Here is a 26,320-nt window from a genome sequence, read left to right as displayed (position 1 = left end):
CAGGAGGAACGCTGAGCAGCACAATAACAAACATCAGCACAGCTGGAGGCTTTCAACCTCTCATGACGGAACATCAGCAAACGACTCCAGCAGCAAGAACCTGGGTTTGACTGACTGATCGAAAGACCATCGTGACGAAGGTCAGTTCTACCCTACTGATGATGAGCTGAAAGAAAAGACGCCGTCCAGCAGAGACGGGGACGGGGGGACAGCAGAGCTGGAGACGGGGGGACAGCAGAGCCGGAGACAGGGGGACAGCAGAGCCTGGGACGGGGGGACAGCAGAGCCGGGGACGGGGGGACAGCAGAGCCGGAGACAGGGGGACAGCAGAGCCTGGGACGGGGGGACAGCAGAGCCGGGGACGGGGGGACAGCAGAGCCGGAGACAGGGGGACAGCAGAGCCTGGGACGGGGGGACAGCAGAGACGGGAACGGGGGACAGCAGAGCCGGAGACAGGGGGACAGCAGAGCCTGGGACGGGGGGGGACAGCAGAGACGGGGACGGGGGGACAGCAGAGCCGGGGACGGGGGGACAGCAGAGACAGGGACGGGGGGACAGCAGAGCCGGGGACGGGGGGACAGCAGAGACGGGGACGGGGGGACAGCAGAGCCAGGGACGGGGGGACGCTGGAGGGTCACGACGCCAGCCGGTCCGGACTCCGGGGAGCAGATCATCAAATGAAGTGAAACTGTAAACGTAGCGAGGACACGGTCCCTGAACGCACCGCCATCAATTATTCCTTCAGCCCTCCGCTGGCGCTGCTGCTCATTAGCTTCCTCTCCTCTTTCCTCCCTCCGTCACAACAAAGCCTGCGGCGGCTGTTTGCTCTCCTCCTGCTCCTCCTGTTCCTCCTGCTCCTCCTTCTCCTCCTGCTCCTCCTGCTCCTCCTGCTCCTCCTGCTCCTCCTTCTCCTCCTTCTCCTCCTGCTCCTCCTGCTCCTCCTGCTCCTCCTGCTCCTCCTTCTCCTCCTGCTCCTCCTGCTCGTCCTGCTCCTCGTCACCGTTTTTACACAAGAAGAGCACAAGAACAGAAACAAGTAGCTTCAGCCTTGAAGCTGAACGCCCGAAGCGCAGAAGGCCTGTCATTTGACACCAGCATCATTGGTTTAATAGCTCCAGGTTGTCAATCCATCAGAGGGTTTGAACAATTAGCTGCAGCAGATTGAGTCCCTTCACTGTAAAGGCTGTTTGACACCGCGAGCTGCCGCGGCTCCGCGCTAAGCTAGCGAGACTAAATACCACAAATGTGAAAGTAAAAAACCTAGAAATCAAATGAAAGAGGAACTGGAGTGTTTTGTCATTGAGACACTAGGTGGCAGTGTTGTCATCAAACAGGAAGTCAAAGCTACGCTAGCACTGTTAGCCCAGCGAGCGTCACGTCAACTAAATATACGTGAACTAAATATACGTGAACTAAATATACGTGAACTAAATATACGTGAACTAAATATACAAGAACTAAATATACGTGAACTAGATATACGTGAACTAAATATACAAGAACTAAATATACGTGAACTAAATATACGTGAACTAAATATACAAGAACTAAATATACGTGAACTAAATATACGTGAACTAGATATACATGAACTAAATATACGTGAACTAAATATACGTGAACTAAATATACGTGAACTAAATATACGTGAACTAAATATACGTGAACTAGATATACATGAACTAAATATACGTGAACTAAATATACGTGAACTAAATATACGTGAACTAAATATACAAGAACTAAATATACGTGAACTAAATATACGTGAACTAAATATACAAGAACTAAATATACGTGAACTAAATATACGTGAACTAAATATACGTGAACTAAATATACGTGAACTAAATATACGTGAACTAAATATACAAGAACTAAATATACGTGAACTAAATATACGTGAACTAGATATACGTGAACTAAATATACGTGAACTAAATATACGTGAACTAGATATACGTGAACTAAATATACGTGAACTAAATATACGTGAACTAAATATACGTGAACTAAATATACGTGAACTAAATATACAAGAACTAAATATACGTGAACTAAATATACGTGAACTAAATATACGTGAACTAAATATACAAGAACTAAATATACGTGAACTAAATATACGTGAACTAGATATACGTGAACTAAATATACGTGAACTAAATATACGTGAACTAGATATACGTGAACTAAATATACGTGAACTAAATATACGTGAACTAAATATACAAGAACTAAATATACGTGAACTAAATATACGTGAACTAGATATACGTGAACTAAATATACGTGAACTAAATATACGTGAACTAAATATACGTGAACTAAATATACAAGAACTAAATATACGTGAACTAAATATACGTGAACTAAATATACGTGAACTAAATATACGTGAACTAAATATACGTGAACTAAATATACGTGAACTAAATATATCCAGAAACACTGAATTGATGACATCAGTGCGAGACGAAGCCGATTTCAACTGTTTGTTTAGTTTCTGATGAAAAAACGTCACATGATCACCTGAAGAGACGAAAGAGCTGAACGGCGCAACAACACAAGAGATCAAAGCCTCCGGGGGGCTTGAGAAGGTTTGGAAGGTTTGGAAGGTTTGGAAGGTTTTTGAAGGTTTTTGAAGGTTCTGGAAGGTTTTTTAAGGTTTTTGAAGGATTTTGGAGGTTTGTGAAGGTTTTTCAAGGTTTTTGGACCTTTTTGGAGGTTTTTCAAGGTTTTTGGAGGTTTTTAAGGTTTTGTGAAGGTTTTTGAAGGTTTTGAAGGTTTTTGGAGGCTTTTGGAGGTTTTTGAAGGTTTTTGAAGGTTTTTGAAGGTTTTTAAGGTTTTGTGAAGGTTTTTGAAGGTTTTTGAAGGTTTTTGGAGGCTTTTGGAGGTTTTTGAAGGTTTTGTGAAGGTTTTTGAAGGTTTTTGGAGGCTTTTGGAGGTTTTTGAAGGTTTTTGAAGGTTTTTGAAGGTTTTTAAGGTTTTGTGAAGGTTTTTGGAGGTTTTTTGGAGGTTTTTAAGGTTTTGTGAAGGTTTTTGAAGGTTTTTGAAGGTTTTTGGAGATTTTTGAAGGTTTTTGAAGGTTTTGAAGGTTTTTGAAGGTTTTTAAGGTTTTGTGAAGGTTTTTGAAGGTTTTTGAAGGTTTTTGGAGGCTTTTGGAGGTTTTTGAAGGTTTTGTGAAGGTTTTTGAAGGTTTTTGAAGGTTTTTGGAGGCTTTTGGAGGTTTTTGAAGGTTTTTGAAGGTTTTGAAGGTTTTTAAGGTTTGTGAAGGTTTTTGGAGGTTTTTGGAGGTTTTTAAGGTTTTGTGAAGGTTTTGAAGGTTTTTGAAGGTTTTTGGAGGTTTTTGAAGGTTTTTGAAGGTTTTTGAAGGTTTTTAAGGTTTTGTGAAGGTTTTTGAAGGTTTTTGAAGGTTTTTGGAGGCTTTTGGAGGCTTTTGGAGGTTTTTGAAGGTTTTTGAAGGTTTTTGAAGGTTTTTAAGGTTTTGTGAAGGTTTTTGGAGGTTTTTGGAGGTTTTTAAGGTTTTGTGAAGGTTTTTGAAGGTTTTTGGAGGTTTTTAAGGTTTTGTGAAGGTTTTTTGAAGGTTTTTGGAGGTTTTTAAGGTTTTGTGAAGGTTTTGTGAAGGTTTTTGGAGGTTTTTAAGGTTTTGTGAAGTTTTTGAAGGTTTTTGGAGGTTTTTAAGGTTTTGTGAAGGTTTTGTGAAGGTTTTGTGAAGGTTTTTGGAGGTTTTTAAGGTTTTGTGAAGGTTTTGAAGGTTTTTGGAGGTTTTTAAGGTTTTGTGAAGGTTTTGAAGGTTTTTGGAGGCTTTTGAAGGTTTTTGAAGGTTTTTAAGGTTTTGTGAAGGCTTTTGGAGGTTTTTGGAGGTTTTTAAGGTTTTGTGAAGGTTTTGAAGGTTTTTGAAGGTTTTTGGAGGCTTTTGGAGGTTTTTGAAGGTTTTTGAAGGTTTTTGAAGGTTTTTGGAGGTTTTTGAAGGTTTTGAAGGTTTTTGAAGGTTTTTGGAGGTTTTTGAAGGTTTTTGAAGGTTTTTGGAGGCTTTTGGAGTTTTTGAAGGTTTTTGAAGGTTTTTGGAGGTTTTTGAAGGTTTTTAAGGTTTTGTGAAGGCTTTTGGAGGTTTTTGGAGGTTTTTAAGGTTTTGTGAAGGTTTTTGAAGGTTTTGAAGGTTTTTGGAGGCTTTTGGAGGTTTTTGAAGTTTTGAAGGTTTTTGATGTTTTTGGAGGTTTTTGAAGGTTTTTGGAGGCTTTTGGAGGTTTTGAAGGTTTTTGAAGGTTTTTGAAGGTTTTTGGAGGTTTTTGGAGGTTATGTAGGTGTTTTGAAAGTTTTAAAGGTTTTTGAAGGTTTTGAAGGTTTTAGAAGGTTTTGAAGGTTTGAAGCTTTGTGAAAGTTTTTGAAAGTGTCACCGGCAGAAGCGGCAGAAGCATGAAAAACTGAGCCAATTCTTTTTTATCAAGAGTGAAAGTTTCACCTCAGTGTGTGAATGTGCTGATCCAGACGTTCTGACCGGGTCCAGACAGGGTCGGTCTGTACCGGGAGAGAGAGAGAGAGAGAGAGAGGGTGGGGGGGGAGGAGGAGGGGGGGGGGGGGGGGGGGGAGATCATGTTAGATTGAATGAATAACAACTTGGACTCTCAGCTGATCACCTCTTCGTCCTCGCTGAGGGATCAGAAGGTCACAGCTTCACCGTCAGACCGGATCAGAACCAGAACCACAACAAAGGAGGTTCTGGTTCTGGAGCCTTCCAGGTCCTTCCAGGTGGTTCCAGGTGGTTTCATGAAGCGTTGCAGGAAGTGATTATTACAACTGAGGAAAAATGATTGATCAGTTCTGTTAACACTGCGTGTGTGTGTGTGTGTGTGTGTGTGTGTGTGTGTGTGTGTGTGTGTGTGTGTTAAACTGCTCCAGCAGTCATTATGAAGGAAATCAGATAAAAATCATGACCACGGAGCTTCGAAAACATGAAAAGACGGTTGAAGACGTCTGAACATCAGCAAATGTTCTTTAATTCATTTAAATTCATCAACTTCAGGATCAATTAAAGCCTTGAACGCACCTTGAACCAGCTTGAACGCACCTTGAACGCACCTTGAACCAGCTTGAACGCACCTTGAACGCACCTTGAACAGCTTGAACGCAGCTTGAACGCACCTTGAACCAGCTTGAACCAGCTTGAACGCAGCTTGAACCAGCTTGAACGCAGCTTGAACGCAGCTTGAACCAGCTTGAACGCAGCTTGAACGCAGCTTGAACCAGCTTGAACGCAGCTTGAACGCAGCTTGAACCAGCTTGAACCAGCTTGAACGCACCTTGAACCAGCTTGAACGCAGCTTGAACGCAGCTTGAACCAGCTTGAACGCAGCTTGAACGCAGCTTGAACCAGCTTGAACCAGCTTGAACGCAGCTTGAACCAGCTTGAACCAGCTTGAACGCACCTTGAACCAGCTTGAACGCAGCTTGAACCAGCTTGAACGCAGCTTGAACGCAGCTTGAACGCAGCTTGAACGCAGCTTGAACCAGCTTGAACCAGCTTGAACCAGCTTGAACGCAGCTTGAACCAGCTTGAACGCAGCTTGAACGCAGCTTGAACGCAGCTTGAACGCAGCTTGAACCAGCTTGAACCAGCTTGAACCAGCTTGAACGCAGCTTGAACCAGCTTGAACCAGCTTGAACCAGCTTGAACCAGCTTGAACGCAGCTTGAACCAGCTTGAACCAGCTTGAACCAGCTTGAACCAGCTTGAACCAGCTTGAACCAGCTTGAACGCAGCTTGAACCAGCTTGAACGCACCTTGAACCAGCTTGAACCAGCTTGAACCAGCTTGAACCAGCTTGAACCAGCTTGAACCAGCTTGAACCAGCTTGCAGCACATCCGTTTGACCCCCAGACCTCCAGGCTATGTTTACATTTCCCCAGGTTTTTTCACAAAAACGGATATTTCTCCTCTGTGTGTACAAAAACCCTTGTTTTCCACTGAGCCAATCTCCGCCTGGTTCAGAGCTGCTATGAGCAGCCAGACCTGCAGGGGGCAGCGTAACAAGAAGCACGATAGCCAATCAGAATCCTGGAAAAAAACACAAGGTCAGGAATTGTGATGTAAATATTCACCTCCCCTCCTCTAGATGTGAACTGAGACACAGATTTCATCCAGAGTTTTCAGGAATCGATGTTTGTGGAGAGTCGTAGCGGTGAAATGTCACTGGTTTGTAAACCGCCGGTTTTAAACACCCGCTACATGGAAACGTGGCCCCAGGACCAAACGAGGTCTCAGGAACGCACCTGGACGGCGGCGCTAACGTTTCCCCTCCAGGCCGCGGTCTGAGGAATTGGTGGCTCAGCGCATCAGGAGCATCTGGAGCATCTGGAGCATCTGAATGGCAGGAGGCTGAGTCAGCAGCTTTTACTTCACGGCGACTCGTGAAAAGTCCTGAGAGACGGAGGTTCCCGGTGCAGCGAGGCTTTAGAGCCGCTGAGTGTGTGTGTGTGTGTGTGTGTGTGTGTGTGTGTGTGTGTGGCGACGCTCAGGCTCACGTCAGCTCCTCACTGCAGCTTCATGAAAGAAACACGATTAGCGCGCGGCGGCGGCGCCATTAATCATGTTGCTTCAACACAAACTGCTTCATAATCAACGGACAAGAAAAGTCAGCAGCTTGTTCTGGAAACTCATCAGTCCTGTAATGACAGAAGCTCTGCTGAACCTGGAACCGCCTGCAGGAACAATGAAGTCCAGGGACGGAACAGGATCCAGATAACGACCTCTCACTGACGATTAGGGAACAAAACGCTGATTCAGCCTTCGTGTCACAAACGCTGGGCGACGTGAGCAAACGCATCGCCAAGATCTCAAAGCTCTCAAAGCTCTCAAAGCTGACAAAGCTCTCAAAGCTCTCAAAGCTGACAAAGCTCTCAAAGCTCTCAAAGCTCTCAAAGCTGACAAAGCTCTCAAAGCTCTCAAAGATGAAATAGATTGTCGTGAACAATCGTCTTGAGCTTAGAGCAGGACGATGTTGAAGATTGTTCACACTGAGATCCTTCAGTCACAAACATCCATCAAGGGTCCAGGTTGGTCCAGGAGGCACCAGGAGGAACCAGTAGGAACCAGGAGGAATAGGAGGCACCAGGAGGAACCAGGAGGCACCAGGAGGAACCAGGAGGCACCAGGAGGAACCAGGAGGCACCAGGAGGAACCAGGAGGAACCACCATTTGTTCTTTGCACACTAAACAAGAACAGATTCCACTCAGCTAAACAACACATTTCTTACTTCAGTAAAATGAAGGTAACGTAGAAAAGCAGTGTTGAGGTTTGGGCCTGTTTGTTGACGCTCCTGTTTGTTGACGCTCCTGTTTGTTGACGCTCCTGTTTGTTGACGTTCCTTTTTGTTGACGTTCCTTTTTGTTGACGTTCCTGTTTGTTGACGTTCCTTTTTGTTGACGTTCCTGTTTGTTGACGTTCCTTTTTGTTGACGTTCCTGTTTGTTGACGTTCCTTTTTGTTGACGCTCCTGTTTGTTGACGTTCCTGTTTGTTGACGTTCCTGTTTGTTGACGTTCCTGTTTGTTGACGTTCCCATTTGTTGACGTTCCTTTTTGTTGACGTTCCCGTTTGTTCACCTTCCCATTTGTTCACGTTCACGCTTGTTCACGTTCCCGTTTGTTGACGTTCCCGTTTGTTGACGTTCCTCCACCAAGACTCGCGACGCTTGTGGATCAACGGCTTGTGGAGGACATGTGAGTAAATCAAAGCTAAAAATGGCGGCGCTGCTGCTTTAGAACAACATTTCACAACAATTCCTCTGAAGTCAGAAGAAAATCCAGCAGCAGAAGAAGAAAGTGGCGACTGAAGAAGCTGGAAGTCGTCAGGAAGCAAGGAAACAGTAAAGAAGCAAGGAAACGTAAGGAAGCAGATGAGAGGCTGGCCTCGCTGCTGCAGGGCATTGTGGGTAAAAAGCATCAATAATCTCCTTCTTTCTGCTCCTCCGCTCCGTCTTTCATCCTCGGGATGTTTTTCAGACTCGTAGCTGAAAGACTTCTATCATCCGTCCCCTGCAGGGACGTCTTCAGTCCACAATCATTGATACTGATTCCTGCCGGCGCCGCACATCGATTCCTCACAGTTGTTGTTGCTCGGCAGGCGCAGAGGTCCCGGCCCTACGTCCACTGTGTCCTCTGTGTCCCCTCCGTCCTCTGTGTCCCCTCCGTCCACTGTGTCCCCTCCGTCCACTGTATCCTCTGTGTCCCCTCCGTCCACTGTGTCCTCTGTGTCCCCTCCGTCCTCTGTGTCCCCACCGTCCACAGTGTCCCCTACGTCCACTGTGTCCTCTGTGTCCCCTCCGTCCACTGTATCCCCTCTGTCCACTGTGTCCTCTGTGTCCCCTCCGTCCACTGTGTCCCCTCCGTCCACTGTATCCTCTGTGTCCCCTCCGTCCACTGTGTCCACTCCATCATCTGTGTCCCCTCCGTCCCCTCCGTCCACTGTGTCCTCTGTGTCCCCTCCGCTCACTGTGTCCTCTGTGTCCCCACCGTCCACAGTGTCCCCTACGTCCACTGTGTCCCCTCCGTCCAATGTGTCCCCTCCGTCCACTGTGTCCTCTCCATCCAATGTGTCCCCTCCGTCCACTGTATCCCCTGTGTCCTCTGTGTCCCCTCCGTCCTCTGTGTCCCCTCAGTCCACTGTGTCCACTCCATCATCTGTGTCCCCTCCGTCCCCTCCATCCCCTCCGTCCCCTGTGTCCCCAGGTTGCCGGCCGTTCGTTAAACACTGTGGAGACAAGAGACCGTCTTCAGTGCAGGTCTTGGACATTGTGACGTGTTAAATCCAGACCAGTCGGCACTTTCATCACATTTCTTAATTTCAAACGTGCTCAAATTGAAATATGAACATCAACAGTTCAAATTGAAATATGAAGATCAACAGTTCAAAGTGAACTATGAAGATCAACAGTTCAAAGTGAACTATGAAGATCAACAGTTCAAAGTGAACTATGAAGATCAACAGTTCAAAGTGAACTATGAAGATCAACAGTTCAAAGTGAACTATGAAGATCAACAGTTCACCATCGAGCACAGAAAGTAAACGAGGAACAGCAGGAAAATGGAATCCAGTTGAATTTCTGAAAAACACTGAAGAGAGATTTGTTCATGCTGATGTTCAGAGCAGCTGGAGCCTTTGGACAGGAAGTCAGAACCTCGGTTGAGTTTCAACCTGCCAACAATTCTTCTCTCCAAATCTGAGTGTGAATGAGAAGGAAGGTCACCAGAAGGTCACCAGAAGGTCACGCAAAACCAGAAGGTCACGCAACATCTCAGTCCCCCAGGAACTCAAATGTCACGACGGACGCATTGCTATTATCTGCTGCAGAGGCCACACACACACACACACACACACACACACACACACACACACACACACACACACACACACACACACACACACACACACACACACACACACACACACACACACACACACACACACACACACACACACACTCTTCATGTGGTTATAATCCAGTCTCAATAGTCGACCTTTCCAGGGACCAGTGTGAACACTCTGCTTCCTCATGATGAGAATGATGAGAATGATGAGAACACGAGTCCCGGCTGTTCAGGGAAACGTCACTCAGACAAGTATTGGGTTAACAAGATGCTCTATAATGTGGACTAGAGGAGGAAGATGCTCTATAATGTGGACTAGAGGAGGAAGATGCTCTATAATGTGGACTAGAGGAGGAAGATGCTCTATAATGTGGACTAGAGGAGGAAGATGCTCTATAATGTGGACTAGAGGAGGAAGATGCTCTATAATGTGGACCAGAGGAGGAAGATGCTCTATAATGTGGACCAGAGGAGGAAGATGCTCTATAATGTGGACTAGAGGAGGAAGATGCTCTATAATGTGGACTAGAGGAGGAAGATGCTGGATGTCGGGTCGAGGAGGTTGGTTGTCAGAATCGTGGCGGCGGCTCACAGTGATGACATCACGAAGCGATGAAGAGAAAAGGTAAACAAGACGATCCAGGATCATCGGTTTGTTGTAAACATGGTCGACTGAAGAGGAACAGACTGGATGTTCTTCTCACCGGAACGTCCAATCAGAGGATGAGACTCTCTGGAAGCGCCGGTTGGTTGCCAGGCGGCCAGTGACCTGGGACGGACGGAGGCGGAGCTAAGAGGCCGTGATGATGGCATTACACGCCTGGACGGTGGCGAGCGGCCTGTTGCGGCGCCGCGGCCCCGCCGCCGCAGCAGGAAGTGACCCAGACTAAAGCCGCCGCCCGGCGGGTGAGCGGCCGTGTTCCGGCTGAGCGGACACGTGGCGGGCGCCGCCTCCTGCCGCCGCGCCAGGAACCGAGACGCTCCGGCGCCCTTGAAGTGATGATTATTCGGCGCGTTGCAGCGAAGCTGATGGAAGGAAGAGACAGAAGCTCTAATGGAGACGAACCACCGCTGTTCAGCAGCTTCAGCGACGGAGCGCCGGATCCTCGCTCCTCGCCGCTCCTCGCCGCTCCTCGCCGGATCCTCGCTCCTCGCCGCTCCTCGCCGCTCCTCGCCGGATCCTCGCTCCTCGCCGGATCCCCGCCGGATCCTCGCCGGATCCGCGCCGTATCCTTGCTCCTCGCCGCTCCTCGCCGGATCCTCGCTCCTCGCCGCTCCTCGCCGGATCCCCGCCGGATCCTCGCCGGATCCGCGCCGTATCCTTGCTCCTCGCCGCTCCTCGCCGGATCCTCGCTCCTCGCCGCTCCTCGCCGGATCCTCGCTCCTCGCCGCTCCTCGCCGGATCCTCGCTCCTCGCCGCTCCTCGCCGGATCCTCGCTCCTCGCCGCTCCTCGCCGGATCCTCGCCGCTCCTCGCCGGATCCTCGCTCCTCGCCGCTCCTCGCCGGATCCTCGCTCCTCGCCGGATCCTCGCCGGATCCGCGCCGTATCCTTGCTCCTCGCCGGATCCCCGCCGCTCCCCGCCGGATCCTTGCCGGATCCCCGCCGGATCCTTCGCCGCTCCTCACCGGATCCTCGCCTGATCCTCGCAGGATCCCCGCCGGATCTTCGCCGGATCCTCGCCGGATCCTTGCCGGATCTTCGCCGGATCCTCGCCGGATCCTTGCCGGATCCCCGCCGGCTCCCCGCCGGATCCTTCGCCGCTCCTCACCGGATCCTTGCCGGATCCCAGCCGGATCCTCGCCGGATCCCCGCCGGATCCTCGCCGGATCCCAGCCGGATCCTCGCCGGATCCTCGCCGGATCCCAGCCGGATCCTCGCCGGATCCTCGCCGCGGCTCTTGCTGCGTTTGGACGAGTTTCACAGACTCGGAGTTTGACTTTGCTCTCCCCTTGTTCCTGATCGTCTTGTGATGAATTACGTCTTGTTATAGAACTTCGCCGGCGTTTATTTGTTGTTGCTCCGCCTGGTTTTCTTCCTCCATGCCGCCGTGAGGCGAATGTTCAAGCAGCCGCCGGCAGAGCTTTATAGAAATGAGGGCGATGGAGGAGGACGGAGAGTTATGTTGACAGAGGGAGAAGCAGATGAAGTGGTTGTGGGGAGGAGGAGGAGGAGGAGGAGGAGGAGGAGGAGGAGGAAGAGCCATTAGGACCAGAATGAATGAATGGGAGGAGAAAAGAGGAGGAGGAGTGACTTTGCCGTCAGAAGAAGAAACCCGTCCTCATTTTCTCATTTCCTGCCTGTTCAGTTCCTCAGCAAGTGAATTCTACTGTGTGAGTGAATGTAGAGAGTGATGTTCACATGAATGTAGAGAGAGATGTTCACATGAATGTAGAGAGAGTGATGTTCACATGAATGTAGAGAGAGATGTCCACATGAATGTAGAGAGAGATGTTCACATGAATGTAGAGAGTGATGTTCACATGAATGTAGAGAGAGATGTTCACATGAATGTATAGAGAGATGTTCACATGACTGTAGAGAGAGATGTTCACATGAATGTAGAGAGTGATGTTCACATGAATGTAGAGAGAGATGTTCACATGAATGTAGAGAGAGATGTTCACATGAATGTAGAGAGAGATGTTCACATGAATGTAGAGAGAGATGTTCACATGAATGTACAGAGAGATGTTCACATGAATGTAGAGAGTGATGTTCACATGAATGTAGAGAGAGATGTTCACATGAATGTAGAGAGTGATGTTCACATGAATGTAGAGAGAGATGTTCACATGAATGTAGAGAGAGATGTTCACATGAATGTAGAGAGAGATGTTCACATGAATGTAGAGAGAGATGTTCACATGAATGTAGAGAGTGATGTTCACATGAATGTAGAGAGAGATGTTCACATGAATGTAGAGAGTGATGTTCACATGAATGTAGAGAGTGATGTTCACATGAATGTAGAGAGAGATGTTCACATGAATGTAGAGAGAGTGATGTTCACATGAATGTAGAGAGTGATGTTCACATGAATGTAGAGAGTGATGTTCACATGAATGTAGAGAGAGATGTTCACATGAATGTAGAGAGAGATGTTCACATGAATGTAGAGAGAGATGTTCACATGAATGTAGAGAGAGATGTTCACATGAATGTAGAGAGTGATGTTCACATGAATGTAGAGAGAGATGTTCACATGAATGTAGAGAGTGATGTTCACATGAATGTAGAGAGTGATGTTCACATGAATGTAGAGAGTGATGTTCACATGAATGTAGAGAGAGATGTTCACATGAATGTAGAGAGAGTGATGTTCACATGAATGTAGAGAGTGATGTTCACATGAATGTAGAGAGTGATGTTCACATGAATGTAGAGAGTGATGTTCACATGAATGTAGAGAGTGATGTTCACATGAATGTAGAGAGTGATGTTCACATGAATGTAGAGAGAGATGTTCACATGAATGTAGAGAGAGATGTTCACATGAATGTAGAGAGAGTGATGTTCACATGAATGTAGAGAGTGATGTTCACATGAATGTAGAGAGTGATGTTCACATGAATGTAGAGAGTGATGTTCACATGAATGTAGAGAGAGATGTTCACATGAATGTAGAGAGTGATGTTCACATGAATGTAGAGAGAGATGTTCACATGAATGTAGAGAGTGATGTTCACATGAATGTAGAGAGTGATGTTCACATGAATGTAGAGAGTGATGTTCACATGAATGTAGAGAGTGATGTTCACATGAATGTAGAGAGTGATGTTCACATGAATGTAGAGAGAGATGTTCACATGAATGTAGAGAGAGATGTTCACATGAATGTAGAGAGAGTGATGTTCACATGAATGTAGAGAGTGATGTTCACATGAATGTAGAGAGTGATGTTCACATGAATGTAGAGAGTGATGTTCACATGAATGTAGAGAGAGATGTTCACATGAATGTAGAGAGTGATGTTCACAGGAAGCTCCAGCTCTTTCAAGGGTTCTAATAACCCCGTCACCTGGAAGCTCCGAGCGGTTCTGGTTCTGGTTCAGGTTCTGGTTCAGGTTCAGGTTCAGGTTCTGGTTCAGGTTCTGGTTCAGGTTCCGGTTCTGGTTCAGGTTCTGGTTCTGGTTCAGGTTCTGGTTCAGGTTCTGGACGACAAACCGGAGAGAAGGAAGCAAACGGGCAGAAAGAGGAAGAGGAGCGGCAGGAATCCAGAGATCAGCAGATCTTTGGACAGAGAAGTTGTGGAGAGACGAGGAGGTGGAGTTCCTGGAAACGTTCCAGTCCACTGAGGGAACGTCGGTACGGAACCAGAACCTTCTGAAGCCTTTTGGTTTCTGTTTACACCGAAACTACAACAACCGTCGTTCCTTCTCTGAGGAGAGAAAAACGTTCTGGAAGACTTCAGTCTGTCTCTTGATGAAGGACAGAACCTGTGATGTCACCAAGTCCTGCTGTGATGTCACCAAGTCCTGCTGTGATGTCACCAAGTCCTGCTGTGATGTCACCAAGTCCGGCTGTGATGTCACCAAGTCCTGCTGTGATGTCACCAAATCCTGCTGTGATGTCACCAAGTCCTGCTGTGATGTCACCAAATCCTGCTGTGATGTCACCAAGTCCTGCTGTGATGTCACCAAGTCCTGCTGTGATGTCACGGCCAGCAGAGCTCCTCGCTGTTTTCCACTCTGAAACTGAGGAAACTAAAACTACGTCCTCCGAAAGAGGAGGCGGAGGAGGTGCAGGAGGAGGAGGTGGAGGAGGAGGAGGAGGAGTTGCAGGAGGAGGAGGAGGAGGTGTTGCAGGAGGAGGAGGAGGAGGAGGAGGAGGAGTTGCAGGAGGAGGAGGAGGTGGAGGAGGAGGTGGAGGAGGAGTTGCAGGAGGAGGAGGAGGAGTTGCAGGAGGAGGAGGAGGAGGAGGAGGAGGAGGAGGAGTTGCAGGAGGAGGAGGAGGGGGAGGGGGAGGAGGAGGAGGAGGAGGAGGAGGAGGAGGTGGAGGAGGAGTTGCAGGAGGAGGAGGAGGAGTTGCAGGAGGAGGAGGAGGAGGTGGAGGAGGAGGAGGAGGAGGTGGAGGAGGAGGTGGAGGAGGAGGAGGAGGAGGAGGAGGAGTTGCAGGAGGTGGAGGAGGAGGAGGAGGAGGAGGAGTTGCAGGAGGAGGAGGAGTTGCAGGAGGAGAAGGAGGAGGACGTGTTTCAGGAGAATAAAAAAAAACTCTTAAAAAACTGTAATTGACTTGTTTCTGTACTTTTTCACCCAAAAACCTAATCTAATAGTTGAAATTGTTGCCGTGGCAACGGATGCCGTTGCCTCAGTTAATCCACAGTTCGTCATTGAACCAGAACAAAGTCGAAGGAACGAAGGTTTGATTGGACGCTGAGAAGAAGTTCAACTGTTTAAATGTCATTTCATTTGTAGTCATGAGGCCAAACGTGATCTGCTGGAGGGAAACAACAGCTTTGGTTTGTCTTTTACACTGAAAGGACAGGAAATGTGGCGTGAGCGACTTTCACCTTTATTCCTTTTCTGAGGAGAAAACAGACCAAAGTCTTCGTCTGTTTTCAGGTTTGGATCAGTTTGCAGCGCCGGACGTGGACAAAGGGAATATTTGCCCGTCACATTTCATTAAACGTGTTTGTTCACTGCGATGCTCGTCGACTCTCTTTGCTTTCATTCAAACTATTTAAAAAGTGGCGCCGGTGGCAGTTAGAAACCCTGAAGAATCTCTGATTTCAACAAAACTGTGACGTTTTCCACATAACATGGATTTGACTGATTCAATGTGTCGACTGCATTGAAGACCAGCTGAGGTCTGACTTCATTGATCCCAGACGGAGGAACTCGTCTCACAAACGTGTTTTCATTGAACATTTGGTGGCTAATTTCTTCACACGAGACCGAAGAGGACTGACCTTTAGCTCAGCGTGACCGCGGCTAAGCTAACTAGCGCACTGAATAATTCAGATGTGTGTGTGTTGTGTTCTTACGTCAAACAGCAGAACCGCACAGCGATGAAGACGAATGTCCCAGTGATGAATGCTGAGGAGCGCTGGTGGCTGTTTGTTAATGCTCCTAATGCTCCGGGCCGACGCCGAGCGACACATTTATCACGGAGCAATATGTTGAATATCGCCGGGTGAGAACGCAGCGGATTTCAGGCGAACAGGAAACACAACAGCACATAGCTGGGCGGCGCGCGTGTGTCATAAATTTAAAAAGATTGCACTGTCAAAGGCTTTATTGGATTCAAATACGCTTAGTGCCATTAACATTAATATCCATCAGATGCTAAATATATTTCCTCCCCATGACACCGGCCCGCGGGGATTAAATTATTCATTAGGCCTGTTCCAGGAACCAAACGCTTCGCTGTGGAGGAAAATATCCAAAAAGAGGTGAAGACTTGGGGAACGAGTCGCTGCTTGTTTGTGCCTCAATAGAATAAAAATAGCCTCGGAAAATAATGAACTTATGAAACCTTCATTCAAACCTCCAGGGCCTTTTTTCTGTAAATCCCGTCACACACTTCCTGTTTGCACAGCAGTCAGCAGGGGGCAGCGTTCAGGAGGACGGCTAAAGGTCACGAGAGGTCACTTCCTGGAGACTCAGGAAGCTTCCTGCTGACATCGCTTCCTGGAGACTCAGGAAGCTTCCTGCTGACATCACTTCCTGTAGACTCAGGAAGCTTCCTGCTGACATCACTTCCTGTAGACTCAGGAAGCTTCCTGCTGACATCACTTCCTGTAGACTCAGGAAGCTTCCTGCTGACATCACTTCCTGTAGACTCAGGAAGCTTCCCGCTGACATCACTTCCTGTAGACTCAGGAAGCTTCCTGCTGACATCACTTCCTGGAGACTCAGGAAGCTTCCCGCCATGGTTTAATGCAGCCGGCCGTCCAGCCGTCATTTGGGCCGTTAATATTTGGAAAAGACGGTAAAGAAGAAATAACGCCGGCTCGTTTGCAGCATTTCGTCTTTTCAGAACGAAGAGCAAGAGTTTCCAGAAAGACTCATTTCACCAGTCAAGTCAGAGCGTTTTCAACAAGTTGTGTTGGGGTGTGGCCCCCCACTGTGGGACCCCCGCTGTGGGCCCCCCACTGTGGGGCCCCCGCTGTGGGCCCCCCGCTGTGGGCCCCCCACTGTGGGACCTCCACTGTGGGCCCCCCGCTGTGGGCCCCCCACTGTGGGACCCCCCGCTGTGGGCCCCCCGCTGTGGGCCCCCCACTGTGGGCCCCCCGCTGTGGGCCCCCCACTGTGGGGCCCCCGCTGTGGGGCCCCCGCTGTGGGCCCCCCGATGTGGGCCCCCCACTGTGGGACCCCCTGCTGTGGGCCCCCCGCTGTGGGGCCCCCGCTGTGGGGCCCCCGCTGTGGGGCCCCCGCTGTGGGACCCCCACTGTGGCCCCCCCAACACTGCAGGCCTCAGTCGTGTTTCCTCTGCAGCAAACTGACCAATGAAAAGCTCCACTGCAGTTCATGAAGCACAACTTCTACTGTTCTTCAATCCACTGCTTCTCAGATTAAATCCCAGCTGCTTGTTAAACGGCTGCTAGGTGGTTCTGATTCTGCTAGGTGGTTCTGATTCTGCTAGGTGGTTCTGATTCTGCTAGGTGGTTCTGATTCTGCTAGGTGGTTCTGATTTTGCTCGGTGGTTCTGATTCTGCTAGGTGGCTCTGATTCTGCAGGTGGTTCTGATTCTGCTAGGTGGTTCTGATTCTGCTAGGTGGTTCTGATTCTGCTAGGTGGCTCTGATTCTGCAGGTGGTTCTGATTCTGCAGGTGGTTCTGATTCTGCTAGGTGGTTCTGATTCTGCTAGGTGGTTCTGATTCTGCAGGTGGTTCTGATTCTGCTAGGTGGTTCTGATTCTGCTAGGTGGTTCTGATTCTGCTCGGTGGTTCTCTTCGGTCTGGAACTCAGAACACACTGGACTTCCTGCTCAGACACTACAGACTTTGAAGCTCCAATCTAAATGCACGTCTTCCTCCATGTCGGTCTAACTAGAACCTTGTTGAATTCTATCAATCTGCTGCCAGCAGCTATGATGTTTAGTCAAAGTGAACAGAACGTAGACGAGGCTTTGCTCCGTCGACCTCCAGAGAACACCGGAGGGAGAAAATACACAACCAAAGAACCTAATGCTTCGTCGCACAAAACTCCATTTGAAATACGACGGAGCCTCAACACAACCAGCGATCATGTGACTTTTCTATTCTGGACTTCACTAAAACACATTTCCCTTGTTTTTCTTTAAATTGTGAGACAGAAGATGAAGAATTTCAAACAAAAACCACTGAACAGGCTGCTTTTCCTCCCAATGAAGAATCTGTCAGGAATTCAGATTTGTTCCTTCTTTTCTTCCTGAACGTGATCACTGGTCTCCGGACGGCGTGTCTCGGGACGGCGTGTCTCGGGACGACGTGTCTCGGGACGGCGTGTCTCGGGACGGCGTGTCTCGGGACGACGTGTCTCAGGACGACGTGTCTCGGGACGACGTGTCTCCGGACGGCGTGTCTCGGGACGGCGTGTCTCGGGACGGCGTGTCTCGGGACGGCGTGTCTCCGGACGGCGTGCCTCGGGGCGGCGTGTCTCGGGACGACGTGTCTCGGGACGACGTGTCTCGGGACGGCGTGTCTCGGGACGGCGTGTCTCGGGACGACGTGTCTCGGGACGACGTGTCTCGGGACGACGTGTCTCCGGACGGCGTGTCTCGGGACGGCGTGTCTCGGGACGGCGTGTCTCCGGACGGCGTGCCTCGGGGCGGCGTGCCTCGGGACGACGTGTCTCGGGACGGCGTGTCTCGGGACGGCGTGTCTCCGGACGGCGTGCCTCACGGCGGCGTGTCTCGGGACGGCGTGTCTCGGGACGACGTGTCTCGGGACGGCGTGTCTCCGGACGGCGTGTCTCCGGACGGCGTGCCTCACGGCGGCGTGTCTCGGGACGGCGTGTCTCCGGACAGCGTGCCTCACGGCGGCGTGTCTCGGGACGGCGTGTCTCGGGACGACGTGTCTCGGGACGGCGTGTCTCCGGACGGCGTGTCTCCGGACGACGTGTCTCGGGACGGCGTGTCTCGGGACGACGTGTCTCGGGACGGCGTGTCTCGGGACGGCGTGTCTCGGGACGACGTGTCTCAGGACGACGTGTCTCGGGACGATGTGTCTCCGGACGGCGTGTCTCGGGACGGCGTGTCTCGGGACGGCGTGTCTCGGGACGGCGTGTCTCCGGACGGCGTGCCTCGGGGCGGCGTGTCTCGGGACGACGTGTCTCGGGACGACGTGTCTCGGGACGGCGTGTCTCGGGACGGCGTGTCTCGGGACGACGTGTCTCGGGACGACGTGTCTCGGGACGACGTGTCTCCGGACGGCGTGTCTCGGGACGGCGTGTCTCGGGACGGCGTGTCTCCGGACGGCGTGCCTCGGGGCGGCGTGCCTCGGGACGACGTGTCTCGGGACGGCGTGTCTCGGGACGGCGTGTCTCCGGACGGCGTGCCTCACGGCGGCGTGTCTCGGGACGGCGTGTCTCGGGACGACGTGTCTCGGGACGGCGTGTCTCCGGACGGCGTGTCTCCGGACGGCGTGCCTCACGGCGGCGTGTCTCGGGACGGCGTGTCTCCGGACAGCGTGCCTCACGGCGGCGTGTCTCGGGACGGCGTGTCTCGGGACGACGTGTCTCGGGACGGCGTGTCTCCGGACGGCGTGTCTCCGGACGGCGTGTCTCGGGACGGCGTGTCTCGGGACGGCGTGTCTCCGGACGGCGTGCCTCACGGCGGCGTGTCTCGGGACGCCGTGTCTCCGGACGGCGTGTCTCCGGACGGCGTGTCTCCGGACGGCGTGCCTCACGGCGGCGTGTCTCGGGACGGCGTGTCTCCGGACGGGATGCTAATGCTAATGGCCTGGATGATACGGACATGCAGCTGAACTTTAATCTCACAAAGTTTAAAGACTGAAACTGTCTTTCACTCATCTGAATTCATCCGGCTGGACTGTTCAGCTCCGAGACGGGCTCAGGGGCGTGGCCCCTCCCCCCCCTCGCCCCCTCGCCCCCCCCCACCCCCCCCAGACACCGCCACCACCACCCAGAAAGCCGCGTCAAGCTGAATAAGTCCATTGACTCCATTAGAAAGTAATTTGATGCTTGATCATCAGGCTTCCCGTGACGTTAATGTGATCGGAGCTCATTGTTTCTTTCAAACAAGCTCAGCTTTGACATTTTCCACACATCACTTTGTATGATGGCGATGATGAGGATTAAGGTGATCATGCTTCATTTACATGAGAATTCAGGGCTTCACTGTACAGAGACTAAGAGCAGAAAGATCCTTGAATCCAGTCGCTCCGGGTTCCTCATCAGGGACGTTTACCGTCTTAATCCTGTTTCCTTTCCACTAATCTGATTCCCGGTTCACATTTCCTCCACTTAAACACTTGGTTTGCTGCGTTTCATCATCTTTAGCATTTTGAAAAGTGTTTACCCTGATTGGTGCACGGCGCCGTGACTCACCTGTTGACAGGTGATTAATGACTGGAGGCCGTTTGGACTCTTGAAGCATTTTTCACTTGTTTTGAACGATTCTCCCAGATCGTTCCCAACAATGACAACGATCTCTGGAAATGATCGATTGGTTACTTAATCACAGCAACATAATCAATATTGTGGTCATATTAGAGGAAATGTCCTGAACGTCGTAGAAACTCTGCAGGAAACCTGATGGTTCAAGGTGAGGAACAACAAACACAACAAACATCAGTGATTCAAGATCACCTGCCCAACAACCTGGTCACCTGATTAACACACCTGATCACCTGGTCACCCGATCAACACACCTGATCACCTGCCAAACACCCTGATCACCTGATCACCTGATTAACACACCTGATCACCTGATTAACACACCTGATTACCTGATTACCTGATCACCTGATCAACACACCTGATCACCCTGATCACCTGATTAACACACCTGATCACCTGATCACCTGATTAACACACCTGATCACCTGATCACCTGATTAACACACCTGATCACCTGATCACCTGATTAACACACCTGATCACCTGATCACCTGATTAACACACCTGATCACCTGATTAACACACCTGATCACCTGATCACCTGATTAACACACCTGATCACCTGATCAACACACCTGATCACCTGATCAACACATCTGATCACCTGATCACCTGATTAACACACCTGATCACCTGATCACCTGATTAACACACCTGATCACCTGATTAACACACCTGATCACCTGATCACCTGATTAACACACCTGATCACCTGATCACCTGATTAACACACCTGATCACCTGATCACCTGATCAACACACCTGATCACCTGATCACCTGATCAACACACCTGATCACCTGATCACCTGATTAACACACCTGATCACCTGATCAACACACCTGATCACCTGATCACCTGATCAACACACCTGATCACCTGATCACCTGATCAACACACCTGATCACCTGATCACCTGATTAACACACCTGATCACCTGATCACCTGATCAACACACCTGATCACCTGATCACCTGATCAACACACCTGATCACCTGATCACCTGATTAACACACCTGATCACCTGATCACCTGATTAACACACCTGATCACCTGATCACCTGATTAACACACCTGATCACCTGATCACCTGATTAACACACCTGATCACCTGATCACCTGATTAACACACCTGATCACCTGATTAACACACCTGATCACCTGATCACCTGATTAACACACCTGATCACCTGATCAACACACCTGATCACCTGATCAACACATCTGATCACCTGATCACCTGATTAACACACCTGATCACCTGATCACCTGATTAACACACCTGATCACCTGATTAACACACCTGATCACCTGATCACCTGATTAACACACCTGATCACCTGATCACCTGATTAACACACCTGATCACCTGATCACCTGATCAACACACCTGATCACCTGATCACCTGATCAACACACCTGATCACCTGATCACCTGATTAACACACCTGATCACCTGATCAACACACCTGATCACCTGATCACCTGATCAACACACCTGATCACCTGATCACCTGATCAACACACCTGATCACCTGATCACCTGATTAACACACCTGATCACCTGATCACCTGATCAACACACCTGATCACCTGATCACCTGATCAACACACCTGATCACCTGATCACCTGATTAACACACCTGATCACCTGATCAACACACCTGATCACCTGATCACCTGATTAACACACCTGATCACCTGATAAACACACCTGATCACCTGATTAACACACCTGATCACCTGATCACCTGATCACCTGATCAACACACCTGATCCCCTGCCAAACACCCTGATCAGGTGATCAGGTCCACCCCCTCCCCTCAGGCCCGTGGGGTCCGGTGGGTTCTGGACCGAGACGTTAGGACCCTTCCAGTCCAGACTTCAGGACCAAGTCAACCGTCTGTTGTTCCTCAAGACGACAACAAACGAGTTCTGCTTCACTGAAACTCCCACAACGTCACCTGTTAGTCAGAAATTCATCCTGAACTTGTAATAAAGTTCTCTGAAAAGCCTTCGGGTTTATTTCAACCAAAAAATGATTGAAATGCTTGAAAGACCTTCAGAACTCGTCTGAATCACAGATGAAGGCAAACTGTTAAAAACCAGTTCAAAGAACCACGTCGGAGAAATCCGTCAGAAACTAGTCTGGAATGTTCTGTCGTCCCGTTTTCATCCCGACTCTATTGATTTGACCGGACTTTACTTTACATGGGCTCAATTCTTTGCTTTCTTTAACACCAGAATTGAAATAAGGTCTTTGCTCCTCAACTGTCAAAGTTTCATTGAAGGGAAATCAGAATATGTGAAACACGAGAAATGAACACAGGTGAACAAACGGTTCTGCTTCTATCTGTTGAATAGATATGAAGAAAGTCTGATTATAAGAATGTGGGGACAGAAGGAGAGAATCTGTTTTCATTCATGAGTGAAATCAAAAGCTTCAATTGGAGTTACAAATGAGGGGAAACATCTGGATCTGCTGTTCAGCTCAGTCACAAGACGATCCTGATGAGAAGCAGCAGATCTGGTGGAATAAAAGAGTGAGTGTCCAGTGAGACGGTCATCCAGTGAGACGGTCGTCCAGTGAGACGGTCCTCTCATTGTCCAGTGAGACGGTCGTCCAGTGAGACGGTCGTCTCGTCGTCCAGTGAGACGGTCGTCCAGTGAGACGGTCGTCTCGTCGTCCAGTGAGACAGTCGTCCAGTGAGACGGTCGTCCAGTGAGACGGTCCTCTCATTGTCCAGTGAGACGGTCGTCCAGTGAGACGGTCGTCTCGTCGTCCAGTGAGACAGTCGTCAAGTGAGACGGTCGTCCAGTGAGACGATCGTCCAGTGAGACGCTCGTCCAGTGAGACGGTCCTCTCATTGTCCAGTGAGACGGTCGTCCAGTGAGACGGTCGTCCAGTGAGACGCTCGTCCAGTGAGACAGTCGTCCAGTGAGACAGTCGTCCAGTGAGACGGTCCTCTCATTGTCCAGTGAGACGGTCGTCCAGTGAGACGGTCGTCTCGTCGTCCAGTGAGACGGTCGTCCAGTGAGACGGTCGTCTCGTCGTCCAGTGAGACAGTCGTCCAGTGAGACAGTCGTCCAGTGAGACGGTCCTCTCATTGTCCAGTGAGACGGTCGTCCAGTGAGACGGTCGTCTCGTCGTCCAGTGAGACAGTCGTCCAGTGAGACGGTCGTCCAGTGAGACGCTCGTCCAGTGAGACGCTCGTCCAGTGAGACATTCGTCCAGTGAGATGCTCGTCCAGTGAGATGCTCGTCCAGTGAGATGCTCGTCCAGTGAGATGCTCGTGCAGTGAGATAAATACTGACATGCTCCTTCTGTCTCTTCCTGAGAAACACGTGTAGGTTTGGTCTCCATGACGGCAGCTGAGGCAGGAGACAAACAACAAAGGGGACATGGGGGACCACGGGGACATGGGGGACCACGAGGACATGGGGGACCACGGGGACATGGGGGACCACAAGGACATGTCAACCCACTGAGCTGTGCTCTGAAAACATCCCGCGAGGAAGTGGAGCCATTAATTCTGCATCACGACCCACCGTCACCACGTCCAATAAGAACACGTCCAATAGGAACACGTCCAATAAGAACACGTCCAATAGGAACACGTCCAATAAGAACACGTCCAAAGAAACACGTCCAATAAGAACACGTCCAATAAGAACACGTCCAATAAGAACACGTCCAATAGGAACACGTCCAATAGGAACACGTCCAATAAGAACACGTCCAATAAGAACACGTCCAATAGGAACACGTCCAATAAGAACACGTCCAATAAGAACACTTCCAAAGAAACACGTCCAAAGAAACACGTCCAATAAGAACACGTCCAATAGGAACACGTCCAATAGGAACACGTCCAATAAGAACACGTCCAATAGAAACACGTCCAATAAGAACATGTCCAATAGAAACACGTCCAATAAGAACACGTCCAATAAGAACACGTCCAATCAGAAGCAATGAAAAGACGAATCAAAGCTTTCTCTGTCTTTCCACACGTCTTCACTCTGCAGCACTTACAAAAGCCCCATCAGCCATTTCGGCAGTGGCACTTTAAATCACAATTACAGAGACAGACACACAAGTGAGTCGTATCAAGTTAAATACCAATTATCAGCATGTGCCATTTTTAATAGAGCTCCACAATTAGCATTTTGATGTGAGTTTCTGAGGCACAAACAGAACTTACAGAAGTCTTTGCCGATGTCTGGGTCATTTCTTACAAACGTCTGATTTGACCAGAGCCAGAAGACTGAAGTGTGATGTTCAGTCCAGTCCGGAGCTATTGATCACTGGCTCACTTTCATCTCTTTATCATAAACCACAAACATTTTATTGCATATATAAAAGCTGGAATACAAAGACATCTGGGAGAACCCGCAATGAATTTCTCTTCAAGGATTAAATGAGCCTCAGTTCATTCATTTTCACTGTTTTATCTAAGATACGTCGTTAAATAATGATTGTCCAAGGTTTTCATGTGGGTCATACTTTATATCGTACATCGAATATTATTAATTAGGAAAGAAGAAACATTATTATCAACAATAAGTGAATTTATGAATGAGATCAATCCCGTGAACTCAGTTATGTGGAGATTTTATGTTTCATCCTATTGGAATGCTGCTATTTTGATTAGATTAGATTAGATTAGACCTTTTTAAAGTACAAATATGAAAACCTACATGTTTCAACAGGAAGACACTTGCGGAACCAGGTGGAGACTTTATGATGTTTTGATGAAACCTGCCGATGACGTCTGAAACCGTTTCTGCGGCTGCACGTCGTCCTTCACCAACCAGACGGCCACTAGAAGCTGCACCCAGTCGTCTGACGGTAGAAACACATTCAGAGGTGACAGAAAGTCACACGTTTCATCTGGAGGTTCAAATCCGACAGGAGCTGCATGTAAACCGAAGGGAACAGTTGAAGTTCCACACGAGCAGGTTATTGTCGGGAAAGTGTGTTTGTTGCTCTGAGCTCAGTGTTTCACAGTTCTTCCTCCTGAGAGCTGGAAAAGAGATCAATTCAGTGAGGCGCCGCGAGGTGAGCAACCTGAACCTGCTGCCACTCCAGCCGAGCCGGCCGTGACCTCCTGACCCCCGTTTCTCTACCGGCGTCCCACAAGCTCCATGTCCGGAGACTCGGCACAGCCAGGATACATTTGGTCCCCGATTGAAAACAAAGATTCACCGAGGTCTGAGGACTGCTGCTTCAAGAACAGAGTCAAAGGTCCCTGGAGAACCCTGGACTGGAAGACCACATTGATCCATCGGGCTGCACCGAATCCAACTCTCTACTCCGTTTGTGGTGAACTCAGGAAACATCGTAACATCGTAACATCGTGACCATCAGCTCAGGAAACATCGTAACATCGTGACCATCAACTCAGGAAACATCGAAACATCGTGACCATCAACTCAGGAAACATCGTAACATCGTAACATCGTGACCATCAACTCAGAAAACATCGAAACATCGTGACCATCAACTCAGGAAACATCGTAACATCGTAACATCGTGACCATCAACTCAGGAAACATCGTAACATCGTGACCATCAACTCAGGAAACATCGTAACATCGTGACCATCAACTCAGGAAACATCGTGACCATCAACTCAGGAAACATCGTAACCATCAACTCAGGAAACATCGTAACATCGTGACCATATACTCAGGAAACATCGTAACATCGTAACATCGTGACCATCAACTCAGGAAACATCGTAACATCGTGACCATCAACTCAGGAAACATCGTAACATCGTGACCATCAACTCAGGAAACATCGTAACATCGTGACCATCAACTCAGGAAACATCGTAACATCGTGACCATCAACTCAGGAAACATCGTGACCATCAACTCAGGAAACATCGTGACCATCAACTCAGGAAACATCGTAACCATCAACTCAGGAAACATCGTAACATCGTGACCATATACTCAGGAAACATCGTAACATCGTAACATCGTAACATCGTGACCATATACTCAGGAAACATCGTAACATCGTAACATCGTGACCATCAACTCAGGAAACATCGTAACATCGTGACCATCAACTCAGGAAACATCGTAACATCGTGACCATCAACTCAGGAAACATCGTAACATCGTGACCATCAACTCAGGAAACATCGAAACATCGTGACCATCAACTCAGGAAACATCGTGACCATCAACTCAGGAAACATCGTAACCATCAACTCAGGAAACATCGTAACATCGTGACCATATACTCAGGAAACATCGTAACATCGTAACATCGTGACCATCAACTCAGGAAACATCGTAACATCGTGACCATCAACTCAGGAAACATCGTAACATCGTGACCATCAACTCAGGAAACATCGTAACATCGTGACC

The 26,320-nt window shown here is 49.2% G+C and overlaps 1 protein-coding gene across 1 annotated transcript in view; it reads right to left on the bottom strand.

Moving 5' to 3' along the window:
* Positions 1-26,320, bottom strand: part of sgcd (sarcoglycan, delta (dystrophin-associated glycoprotein)) — a 125,378-nt gene that overhangs the window by 66,702 nt on the left and 32,356 nt on the right. Inside the window, exon 2 of the mRNA XM_080508263.1 lies at positions 4,466-4,521. The gene's annotated coding sequence lies outside the window, so the exon portion shown is untranslated. The remainder of the gene's footprint in view (positions 1-4,465; positions 4,522-26,320) is intronic.

The sequence above is a fragment of the Blennius ocellaris genome (genome assembly GCF_963422515.1).
Source record: "Blennius ocellaris genome assembly, chromosome: 14".
Classification (NCBI taxonomy): Eukaryota; Metazoa; Chordata; class Actinopteri; order Blenniiformes; family Blenniidae; genus Blennius; species Blennius ocellaris.
Note: the sequence above shows the minus strand (reverse complement) of the source record. Positions and strands in the feature narration are given on the sequence as shown.